This window comes from Humulus lupulus, chromosome 6 (genome assembly GCF_963169125.1).
Source record: "Humulus lupulus chromosome 6, drHumLupu1.1, whole genome shotgun sequence".
NCBI classification, from domain to species: Eukaryota; Viridiplantae; Streptophyta; class Magnoliopsida; order Rosales; family Cannabaceae; genus Humulus; species Humulus lupulus.
Window position 1 is genome coordinate 190,029,201 of NC_084798.1, and position 12,377 is coordinate 190,041,577.

Genomic DNA, 12,377 nt, shown 5'->3' on the forward strand with positions numbered 1-12,377 from the left:
CACGGTGGTGGAATCAATCCCGAGCATACTATACCACATCCCCGTGCCTAAAACCCTCAAAAGTTCATGTGTACAACCAAGGGCTGCGACCCTTGAAGCTTAGCCGTGGCCTTAGCCTCAAAACAGAACCAAGACTATCCTGAGCAAAGACACACGTCGTAGCCCTTGCTTTGGGCGCCACATCACCCTCCCATGGCCGAGCCTCCTTGGCCCTTTTTCATCCTAGGGCCGCAGCGCTCAAGAACAGAGTCGCGACCCTTCCTTTCGAATCCAGAAAACCCACCATTTTAAAGCTTAAAACCTCAACCAAAACCACCCCTAAGCTTCCTACTTCAACACCCAACATATCCTCAACTCATGCTACACAATTTCAACAGAAACTCAGCTCAATAAACCATAGAAAATTCACTTCCAATCCATGAAACTCTAAGAACATAAACACCATGTTATAACCAGTCAAATCTCAAACTCAAATCATCAATTCATGAAACAAAGCTTACCTTCTTGATTGAACCCTTCCTCAAGCCAAAACCCAGCTGATTCCAAGGATTTCCCCAGCTCAATTCAACCCTAATCATCAATTGAACAATACCTCAATACCCAGCTGAGAACTCAAGGTTAAACTTCAGATGACATAGGATTTAATCCTTAGCTTAGCTTGATTTGTTCCTTGATTTCTTGTTGTTCTAAACCTCTAAGTTGCCCCTGATTTCCTCTAAGTTCCAGCAATTCTTTAGCTTCAATTTCCCCAATTCCCTTGAGAGTTTCTAGTTGGTTTCGTTTGTTTTTCTTGAGAGTGAGAGAGAATAACCAGCTACGGGGAAAAAGATAATGACGGTCTAATTTTCTAAAGACTTCCTAAGTTTGTCTTACTTGTTAGGCTAATCCCAAGGCTCGGGGTGCCGGAACCGTCCCCGAGGCCAAAACGGTAAAATCCCCCAATATTCCCGCCTAGACATCCTAACCTCAAATATATCTCCATATATTTATTTTCATAACCCGATAGTCCAAATCGCTACTCGATACCTAAAATACCCCTAACTTGTCCAAAGTCATATCTTAAGTCCCGTTGTGACTTTTCCCGCTATCTGACCCTAGGTTCGTCTCGAGTTGCGCTCTATGAACCTGCCCACATAATAATGTGGTTCTCACATATATCACATGTTTATTTCATATTATCACATAACATCATTAATTATCATATAATCATCATTAATCACATATTCACACATTTAAGTCAATAATATTCACTCTAATCCCACTTATGCCCTCCCGGCACACTAATCAAGGCCCTTAAGCCTTATTAGCGAATTTTGGGTTGTTACACCAACCCTTCCACTCACTCTTCAAGTTGTGATCAGAGACTTCAAGGTGCTAGTGATTCCATAGAGTCATAAACACTTGGGTTGGGAAAAATCTTTGCCATTCTTAAGCTTTATAAAATACTTGGGAAGTGAGGATTAGTGTATTTCAGTATTGAAGTTAGACCAATCTTTAAGGTCAACTAAGGTACTCTTATTCTTTAAGTCCAGTTCTCTAAAAATCTTTAGTTTTCTTTAGTTCCTTTTATTCAGATCCTAACTTTTGATATTGGTTTTTGATTAGGTTCTTGAAACTTAAAGATCATCCTGGGTAAGTTTCGTCTTGAAGGTTTAGCTTCCACAATTATTCTTTACTCTTTAGATATACTCACCATTTTTATTGTTGGTTTTAGGAGTGTTCCAAGTCCCGCATTTGTTCTCAAATATCCCGGTTTCGGTAAGGAAAATAGGATAGAACTTTATATGTTTATATGATATGTTATATTATCTAATGTTATGTAATGTTTACATTATAGTATGTTTATAGACCTTGGGCATATGACTTGTCTAGCTAAGAAGCCCCAATAATTTATGGGCATATGACTTGCTTGGCTAGCAAGCCCCACAAATCTATTGGGCATATGACTTGCCTAGTTAACAAGCCCCAAGTAGTATAATGGCCATTGTAATATTATATGACATATGTTTATGATATAATTTATGTATATGTTTAATGTTGTTAGTAGTTTTTCCTTGCTGGGCATTAGACTCACTCCTTTACTTTTAGTGTGATGTAGGAAAATAGATACAAAGGCAGAAGGGTTCTTGGAAGCTTGGCATGTGTGTTAAGGTGAATGGAGTGGATGGGCTGCATGTCGATTCGAGGACGACGTTATTTTCTTTAGTCTCTTTAAATTATGTTTTTTTTTTATGTATTTTCCGCATTTAGCTTTGTAAACAATTTCATTTAAAGTTATGTTTTATTTTGAAACAATGAGCTCATTTATGTATTACAAATATTATTTTAAAGTTTTTCAATAAAGTTATGAATTTTTCTTATGTATGTTCTCTTCAAAGTAGTAGTTATGTCTAGTAAGTTTAATGATCTAGTCATAGAAATAGTCGGGTCAGTACACCTTGGGCATATGACTTGTATAGCTAACAAGCCCCAATAAATTATGGGCATATGACTTGCTTGGCTAGCAAGCCCCACGAATCTATTGGGCATATGACTTGTTTAGTTTACAAGCCCCAAGTAGTATAATGGCCATTGTAGTAGTATATGATATATGTTTATAGTATATGTTCATGATATAGTTTATGTGTATGTTTTATGTTTTTAGTAGATTTTCCTTGCTAGGCATTAGGCTCATTCTTTTATTTTTTTATGTATACAAGAAAATAGTTATGGTGGCGGAAGGATTCTTGGCAGCTTGGGGTTGTGTATTGAGGAAGAATGGATTCGGTGGACTGCGTGAACGATTCGAGGACGATGTTATTTTCAGTCTTTTAATTATGTTTCTATGTATTTTTCGCACTTGGTTTTGTAAATTTTTTTAATTAAGTTAAAGTTATGTTTTATTTTTCAAACAATGGGATCCCATACCCCAATTTATCTATTTCAAAATTTACTTTATAGTTTGTAATAAAGTTACAAATGTTTCGTATGTATGTTTTCTTAAGAATAGTGTCTATGTATAGTAGTTTTAATGGTCCAAAGTCTTAGAATTAGTTGGGTCATTACAAGAGAGCCCTATTGACTGTTAGTCACATGGCTATGGGTGTTGAGCCTGTAGTGACTTGCTCGTCAGTCACTCATTATGGTTTAATAGAACCTCAAAGTGATATTCACTCATATGTTCAGGGCTATAAGCTCTGTATGATCATAATGAACATCATTTGCATGGCTGTGGGTGCTGAGCCCCGCGGTGACTTGCTTGTCAGTCACTCATGATGGTTAACGGAACCACCAGTGTTGAATCACTCATCTAATTAGGGTTGACTTGATAGTCATCCAATCAGGAGGGCAGGATTTCTTATCCTAGATTCCCCAGCATTATCTGAATTTATTTGCATGCTTGAATAAAGCTATATTTGCATGCCAGATATGATTTGATGTCATGATATGAATGTTCATGAGCATATTGAGTTTTCTTGCTGGGCTTCAACTCACGGGTACTATGTGGTGCAGGTAAAGGCAAAAGAAAGCTGAACCATCCTTGAGTTGGAGAGCTTAGGTGACGATGTGTACATATGCGGCTGCTCGACTGCCACGACCGAGGTTTGAAAGAGGAACTAGGGTTAAACCCTGTTTTGCCGCTTAGATCGGCTGGTTGTAAATATTTTCTTGTAATAGGCCTTTAATTTATATTTTTGGGATCCCAACGTATACAGTAAACATTTTAGTGAAACGTTATATCTTAACCAAAAAATTTAATCCTAAACCGCTAATCATACTTAGTTACACGATTATGGCCAAATGACTTGGTTAGCGAGTTTAGCACTGTTTAAAATGTGCACTGTAACGGTCCCTGGAGTTTAGGGCGTTACACTAGAAAAGGAAAATAAACTCCCCCATTCCCCCTCTAGCCAAGGATCCCCGGTTGGTCATCTTTCTGGAGTATTACAATGATGATGTATTGGGTCTACACAGGGAGGTTATCGAGTACTACAATGCTCGCATCGGCGAAGACAACGAGAGTGTCTGACTGTTCTCTGCGCAAGGACTGGCCAAAAAAACCTATCTCTGCTCCTCGCCATGAAGAACTTAAACCTCTCCTTGCGGGGAGAATAGGAGAGAGGGCCATATCACTCAAAACAAAACTCCTGCAGGGACTAATGAAATCCTTGTGCGAGATGACTACAGGCAGCTTCGCCCGTTGTAGTGGAGACAAGGAGGTGGCGCTGGTGGCAACCAGCCGTCACGTTGCCACTAGGGTAAGTCTTGATTCCTATTCAAGTATTGGTGTATATATTGTCTTTTTGGCTAATTCGCCATTCCAAATTTACAGGTTACGTCCTTAAATCATCGACTTGGGGACCTGGTGCTTACGCGAACCCTTGAGCTGAAGAAGGCTCAGGAGGAGTTGGCTCGCGCCCAGGTGGAGCTTGCTCAAACCTAAGAGACTGCAGTCCCCCTGGAGGAACATTCCCAGCTCCAGAAAGAGGTGGAGGACACCAGGGCCCGTGCTCGAGAGGTGGAGGACCAAATGGTCACTGTGAGGTCGAAGTTGTCCGCCTTAGAGGAAACATCCGCCAAGTTATTGGAAGATGCCATAGTCCACACACAAACCGTGGAGGAGGAACTGGCCCAAGTCTGCGAGGAGTTTCAGTTGAGCTGAGTGGGACTTGAAGCCCGTGTCGGTGAGTTGGAAAAAACCAACGGGGAACTGGCAAAACACCTCGATGTGATGCTTGAGGACATGCTTTTTATTGCGTGGCAGAGCAACAAGGACAAGACATCTCTTTCACAGAGGATCCTGACATGAGGACCAAACTTAAGACACATCTTAAGGCAGACACTGCCCGTGCAGCTCAAGAGAGGGAGGCCTTGGTGGCAGGCCAGACTCCCGAGGACAACCCAGTGGTTGAGCTAGTGACAGAGGTGCCATCAGGCGAAGGCCCCCAGTAATTTTTAAATAGAACAGGCCTGCGTGCCTTAGTTTTTAGGGGTACAAACACTCAATGCTCGAGCCCCCGAGCACACTTGTAATTATTTTCAATGCATCTTTCCTTACTTTCACTTGATTTGGTTCTCTGAATTCAACGTAACTTAATGACCATGGGAATTAGGTGATTGGTTCTATAAATTCAACGTAACACAAATGTCACGAGAATAAGAACTCCAAACGTTTTAACCAATCGGTTCTTGTTCTCGTAACATGAATGTCATCAGAACAAGAACTCAAAACGTTTTAACTAGTTGGTTCTATAAATTCAACACAACATGAATGTCACGAGAACAAGAACTCAAATCGTTTTAACCAGTTGGTTATGTAAATTCAACGTAACATGAATGTCACGAGAACAAGAACTCAAATCGTCTTAAAAACTTTTGGTTCTATAAATTCAACATAACATGAATGTCACAAGAACAAGAACTTGACATCCATACTTGGCGTTCTATGCCCCTGCAATCCAAAGATTCGGGCTTTCGGGGGTCGTTGCACGTGAAACTGCTTGCCCCCCCGAGTACGCATTACTCGGGAGGTCGGCCGAGGGTTTCAACATCACTCTCTAAGTGCATATCTCGTCACTTTTAGATCATCTCACCTCTCCTCGGGATGTGATGTTAACGAGGTGCCCAAGCATAAATGGCTCAGACATCCACTTGTATCTCGCAGATAAGGATTTGGTTATTACTCTCCGGGCGCGCGCTGTCCTCGGGAGGTAACCTGAATTCTTAAGTCTGCATTATACTGGGTTTTCTAGCTATGGGATATAGTGACATTAGGGGCGATTCACTCATTGACTAGCCAAGCTCCCTATGACATAGATTTTCCGAGGCCAAGTATGGGGTACTCGACCTTCCGTTTGCATATTGAGACCAAGAGACTTGGCCAGAGCTCCTCAGGCTCGGTGTCCACGGGAGGTGGCAATAGTCTATTCTCGCACTACTTGGGTTATCTAGCTCCTAGGTGCTAAACTTAGTTATACTGGGTTTTTTATTCTCGGGATGACAACGCTAGGCTCTCTTGACAATTGATAAGTTTAGTTTCCTAAGTCGTTCCCTGTGAGGCGTAGTGCTGCCCTAACTCCATGCCCCCGAAGTGATCAGAGACTAGTCTGTGGTCACTTGTCTAGGCGAGTAGGTGCTCTTACAAAACATTAATAGAATATAAAGGAAACCAAAGAATATAAGCAGACAATAAATTTCTTATCGTGTTTTATATACACAGTTTCCATTACATGTGCTCGAAGGCTACAGGAAGTATTACAAAAATAGACAATGTTTGCTGCTCATATTACTGGTAATACCGGCAAAGATGCTCAGTATTCCAGGCGTGAGGAATCAGCTCCCCACTAAGTCAGGCTAATTTGTATGTTCCCGGACATACAATGCCCTCGACTTGGTATGGGCCCTCCCAATTGGGTTCCAACACTCCTGCACTAGGCTCTCGGGTGGCTAAGAAGACTCTTCGCAACACCATATCTCCGACCCAAAATTTTCTATCTTTCACTTTGGAGTTAAAATATATGGCCACCTTCTGCTGGTAGGACACTACTCGAAGCTGAGAAGCTTCGCGTAGCTCCTCCACGAGCTCCAAGGACTCCCGAAGTAAAGCATGGTTCATGGTCGGATCATACGTATCCCGTCTGTGTGTGGAGATTGCTGCTTCAATTGGGAGCATAGCCTCATACCTGTAGACCATCGAGAAGGGAGAATGGCCGGTGGAGGTCTGGGCAGTGGTGTGGTAGCTGCACAATGCCCTAGGTAGCTCATCTGGCCAAGCTCCTTTTGCCTGCTCCAGCATTTTCTTCAAAGTGGACTTGAGTGTCTTGTTAACTGCTTCCACTTGGCCATTTCCACGCGGATGGGCCACGGAAGAGAAGCTCTTGAAGACACCATGTCGTTGGCAGAAGTCCGTGAACACTTCATTGTTGAATTGCAATCTGTTGTCGGAGACTATCTTCCTCGGAAGCCCATACTGGCAAACAATGTTTTTTATGACGAAATCCAAAACCTTTTTGGATGTGATTGTAGTGAGTGGCTCGACCTTAACCCAATTTATGAAGTAATCGACAACCACTATGGCATATTTCACCCCTCCCTTCCCTGTAGGCAAGGACTCGATAAGGTCGATGCCCCAGATAGCAAAAGGCCATGGGCTGGTCATCTGCGTAAGGTCATTTGGAAGTGCTCGGGGAATATTGGCAAAGCGCTAACACTTGTTGCATTTCTTGATGTAATCCATCGCGTCTTTGTTCATGGTGGGCCAAAAATACCCTTGCCTTAAGATCTTCTTGGAGAGGCTCTGCCCCCCAGCGTGATCTCCGCAGAAACCTTCATGTACCTCTCGTAGTATTAAACTGGCTTCTTGCTTGGACACCCACTGAATCAAGGGCAAAGAATAAACTCACTTGTAAAGACTATTATCCGTGATTATGTACCTCGGTAGTTGATACAACAATTTCCGAGCTGCCTTCTTATCTTGGGGCAACTCCCAGAGATGAGGTATTTAACTATTGGCTCCATCCACCCATCTTAGGGTTGTACAGATTCCACCTCGTCTGGAGCTGATATGCTTGGAGACTCCAAGTAATCAATGGGTACCACATTGATTAACTCAGCATCTTTGGTCGTGGCTAGCTTGGCCAGGGCGTAAGCATTGGAATTTTGCTATCGTGGTACCTACCTAATAGTGAATCCTTAGAAGTTATGCAGCATTTCTTGGACCTTTTCCAAGTACGCTGCCATCTTTGTTCCTCAGGCCTGGTACTCTCAGAGAACTTGGTTCAACATGAATTGGGAGTCGCTAAAGATCTCAATTCCTTCGACCTTGAGCTCCAACGCCGCTTGGAGCCCAGCGATTAAGGCTTCATATTCTGCTTCATTATTAAAGGCACTAAACCCAAAGCGGAGGGCACTATGCACCCTATGCCTCTCGGGGGAAACAAAAATAATTCTTGCCCTGGTGCCATTTTCATTTGAAGACCCATCCACGAATAGCTTCCAGGCTGGTCTGACCACTGGGGTGCACTCAGTCCTCTCCCGACTCCTGGTGCACTCGGTAATGAAATCAGCGAGTGCTTGACCTTTTATGGTAGTCCTCGGATGATAGGTGATATCAAACTGACTCAGCTCCACCGACCACTTCAAGAGCCTTCTCGATGACTCAGGCTTCTGAAGGACTTATCTGAGGGGATGGTTTGTGAGGACCTTAATTAGATGCGCCAGGAAGTAGGGTCTTAGCTTTCGAGAGGCAACCATTAAGCAAAAGGTTAACTTCTCCATCAACGGGTACCTAAACTCTACCCCGAGGAGTCTTTTGCTGACATAATAAATGGGTTGCTGAAAACGGCTTTCTTCCCTTACCAACGCGGCACTGATGGCGTCTTCTGAAATAGCCATATAAAGCAGGAGAGGTTCTCCATATACCAGCTTGGATAGAATCAGAGGGTTTTCCATGTGTGCCTTGAGTTGTTGGAATGCTTGTTCGCACTCTTCTGTCCATTCAAACCTCTGATTTCCTCGGAGAACATTGAAGAAAGGGATGCATTTTTCCGTTGCCTTGGAGACAAAATGGCTCAAAGTTGCGATTCTCCCTGTTAGGCTTTGAATGTCTTTATGTTTCCAGGGAGATGGCATCTCGATTAGGGTCTTGATCTTCTCGGGGTTTGCCTCAATCCCCCGAGCACTGACGATGAAGCCTAGAACTTTCTAGAGGCAACCCCATGTGCACTTTTGGGGGTTTAGCTTCATCCCGATCCGGCGGAGCACCACGAAGACCTCACTCAGGTCACCCACGTGGTCTGGGGTGGTCCTGGACTTGACCAGCATATCATCCACATAGACCTCCATATTCCAACCCAATTGGTTTTTGAACATCTTGTTGACCAGCCCTTGGTAGATGGCGCTAGCATTTTTCAGCCCGAAAGGCATCACAATGTAACAATAGACACCCTAGTCGGTTTGAGAGCTAGTGTGCTCCTGATCAGCGACGTGCATGGATATCTGGTTATATCCCGAGTATGCGTCCATGAACGACAATAACTCGTAACCAGAGGTGGCATCGACCATTTGGTCTATCTTGGGGAGCGGAAAGCAGTCCTTCAGACATGCCTTGTTAAGGTCCGAGAAATCAATGCATACCCTCCAAGTGCCATTCGCCTTTGGCATGAGGACATGATTGGATAGCCACCTGGGGTATTGGGCTTTTCGGATAAACCCATTGGAGAGGAGCTTGTCCACTTCTGCCTTGAGAGCCTCTTTCCGAGTTTGGTCAAACATTCGCTGCTTATACTGGACAAGAGAAAAGCTAGGATCGACATTCAAGGTATGTCATATGATATTTGGATCAATACCAGTCATATCAGAATGTGACCATGCGAACACGTCTTGGTTTCCTCAGAGGAAGCCCACCCATGCCTCTCGGACTTCCGTTTTTAAGCTTCCCCCAACTTTTACTTTTCTGTCGAGGTGGAGGTATCAAGAACTACCTCCTCCACCTCCTCTATTGGTTCAATGGACCTCTCCTCTTGAACCCTTGGATCTAACTCATCGGGCCACGACTTCTGGACAACTTGTACCTCCGAGGCCTCGAACTTCTCGGGACCTTCCTCCCTTACCATTATCACTGAAGTCTTGAGGGAGACATTGTAACACTATCTTGCCTTTTTCTGGTCACCACGGACCATGCCGATACCTGCATCCGTGGGGAAATTCATGCACAGATGAAAGATGGAGGTGACGACCCTGAACTCCAACAACGCAGGTCATCCCAGGATGGCGTTGTACACCGAAGAACAATCCACCACCACAAAAGTGTAGTATTTTAAGGCTTGGTGAGGCACCTCTCCAAGTGTCACAGGGAGCTTTATCTGTCCCATTGGGATGAGAGCCTCTCCCGAGAATCCATAGAGTGTCAAGGTGCACGGGGACAAGTCTTCTGTGGTTAGCCCTATCTTCTTGAAGGCTAACTTAAACAGGATGTTCGGCGAACTCCTGTTATCAACTAGAATCTGCACCACCATTTTGTTGGAGATTCGGCTCTCAATCACCAATGGGTCGTGGTGTGGGAAATGTACTCTTTGAGCATTGTCTTTGGAGAATGTTATGTCTTGATCAGTCATTCATGGCATTTGGGCAGGCAGCTGGGCCAAAGCTGTAATGCCCCGGATTCCCTATTATGGTTAATGGCTGGATTAGTAGGCCGGGAGGGCCATAACTGTTTAATTATGCCATTAAATGTGTTTATGCATGTTTATGAGAATTATACTATAATATGATGTTAAATGCGTGCATGTGAGTCCACATTTGTTTACAGGGGTATTTTGGTAATTTAGCCCGTTGAGGGTATAATTGTATATTTGTATGTGCGATAATGATATATTGTGAGACCACATTATAATGTGGATTGGTTCGAGTATTTCGACATGAGACGATCTTTAAACATGATTTATCGGTTTGGTCATAACAGGTTTGAGCTCGGGGTAAGTCTCGGGGTGTTATTAATGATTATAGCGTTACCGGGGATTTTAGGGTAACAGGATGTGAAATGTTGGTGTTTGAGGATTTTGAGATTAGCAGGGATTGGGAAGCGTTAATTATAATTAACGGGTTTAGCGGAATGTACCAATTTTGCCCTTGAGTTGGTTTAAAAGGCTTAGGATGACACAAGGGTATTTTGGTCTTTTTGGGAGGATATATGTGACTTAAGTGGACTAGAAGGCTGTAGAATAAACAGAGTACAAAAACAGAGGCATTATCTTCTCTTCCCGTACACCACTTCCTCCATTGCTTTCTTTGGGGTTTTGAGTTCTTGGTGGAGTTTCAAGCTAAGGAACTTCAAGGCTGAGTTAGTAGACTTGGTTCTTCTTGTGTGGGAAGTTCAAAACAGGTTTTAAGGTAAGTTTTGATCATTGAACTCAAGTTATGCTCTGTTTTGATTGTTAGTTTCAGACTTAGAGTTTTGATGTGGAAAGTGTGAATCAAAGGGGTGTTTTAGTGTTAGTTTGATTGGGGTTTGATGTAAGTGAGTTAAGGGTGTTATTTGGGGGTTTAATTATATGTTTGGAGGAGGTTTAGAGGTGGTTTGAGGGACTGGTTTGAGAGGGAAAACGCAGGGTTAAAATTCTGGTGCGTGTGGCCGACTTGGCTGGTCTGGGCTGGGCGCCGTGGCGCAGCAGGGGTGCGCCGCGGCCCTTGGAGTCTGTCAGGAGGGAGCCCTTCTGTCTGAAGGGCGCGCCGCGGCGCATCAGGGGAGGGCCGCGGCCCTTAAGGCCAATTTTGCTAAAATGTGATTTTTAGCTTAGGGATTTAAACCATAGGCCTCAGGGTTGGACCTAGTACCCGGTTGGGTGGTATTTGAGGTCTCGGGGGCTGGGATTTGGTTTGGAAACCCTCAGTTATCATTTTTATTGATGAATCCTATAATTTGGTTATGACCAGGTGACCGTCGAGGAATTTAAAGGTCGATCGTTCTCAGGGGTCGTTTGTATAACTATTCTCACTCGAACCAGAGGTAAGAAAACAGTGTATGAATACAGTTGCACCCTGTATAGATATATGGCATGCATGGTTTGATATTTGAGGCATGCTGGTTGATATATGTGGACATGGATTGCATATTAAATGCTATTGAACGCTAATTACCTGCTTGATACACTGACTAGTCAGGGACCGACTCTAAAGTCGAGAATCATGCATTGAATGGCTCTATAGCATTAATGCCAGACCGACCCTAGGGTCGAGGAACTTATAAGCGCTTGCCTGGTCTACGACCAGATGATTATAGCCAAGGTATATGACCCCGGTGACCATTGGTCACAAGGCTAAGGGACGTTGTCCATAGTTTCGACTCTAGAGTCGTGAGGAAGGTTATGTTGGTGACCAATCACCATGCACCTGTCCTGAACAAACTTATGAAAGAATCACTTATCAGTTAAGCCTGGCGACCTTATCGTCACATGGCTAGAGGGAGCGATGCTCATTATTGTGACTTTTGGCTATTGTCACCTATTTGTTGGACTGGTAGTCCTGAATGGTTATTATGATCGTTGTTGATATTATATCATGCTTTATTGTGTTTTCTTGCTGGGCCTTGGCTCATGGGTGCTACGTGGTGCAGGTAAAGGGAAGGAAAAGCTTGGCCAACCCTGAGTGGAGAGCTTGGGCGATGTGATGTACATACAGGGCCGCTTGACCGCCACGGTCAAGGAGTTCTCAGAGGGACTAGGGGTTTACCCTATTTTTGCCGCTTAGGCCGGCGGGGATTGTATATTTGGAACTATAGCAACTCTTTTGTATTACGAACATCTCGTAAATATTTTAAAAGGCTCATGAGCAGTTTATTTACTTAATGAAATGTACCCTTTCCTTTTTATTGGTTTTCACCTTAACCTGAAAATGATACT